This window comes from Sinocyclocheilus anshuiensis, unplaced genomic scaffold, assembly GCF_001515605.1.
Source record: "Sinocyclocheilus anshuiensis isolate Anshui unplaced genomic scaffold, SAMN03320099.WGS_v1.1 scaffold1075, whole genome shotgun sequence".
NCBI classification, from domain to species: domain Eukaryota; kingdom Metazoa; phylum Chordata; class Actinopteri; order Cypriniformes; family Cyprinidae; genus Sinocyclocheilus; species Sinocyclocheilus anshuiensis.
The window spans coordinates 721,697-721,997 of NW_015544163.1; the positions used below are offsets into that span (position 1 = coordinate 721,697).

At 26.9% G+C, this 301-nt stretch overlaps 1 protein-coding gene across 1 annotated transcript in view; it reads left to right on the forward strand.

The window, feature by feature from the left end:
* Nucleotides 1–301, forward strand: part of LOC107695694 (monocyte to macrophage differentiation factor-like) — a 26,801-nt gene that overhangs the window by 12,668 nt on the left and 13,832 nt on the right. The gene's annotated exons all lie outside the window — the stretch shown is intronic.

Below are 301 nucleotides of genomic sequence, written 5' to 3' on the forward strand. Positions count from 1 at the left end.
ATAAATGTTTTCTATTTGAATATATTTTAAAATGTAATTTATAGTGACTTCAAAGCTACATTTTTAGCATCATTACTCCAGTCACATGATCCTTCAGAAATCATTCTGATATTCTGATTTGCTGCTCAAAAAACATTGATTATTATTATGATGTTGAAAACATCTGAGTAGAATTTTTTCAGGTTTCTTCGATGAATAGAAAGTTCAGAAGAACCACATTTAGGCTATCTGAAATAGAAATATTTTGTAACATTATAAATGTCTTTATCATCACTTTTGATCAATTTAAAGCATCCTTGCT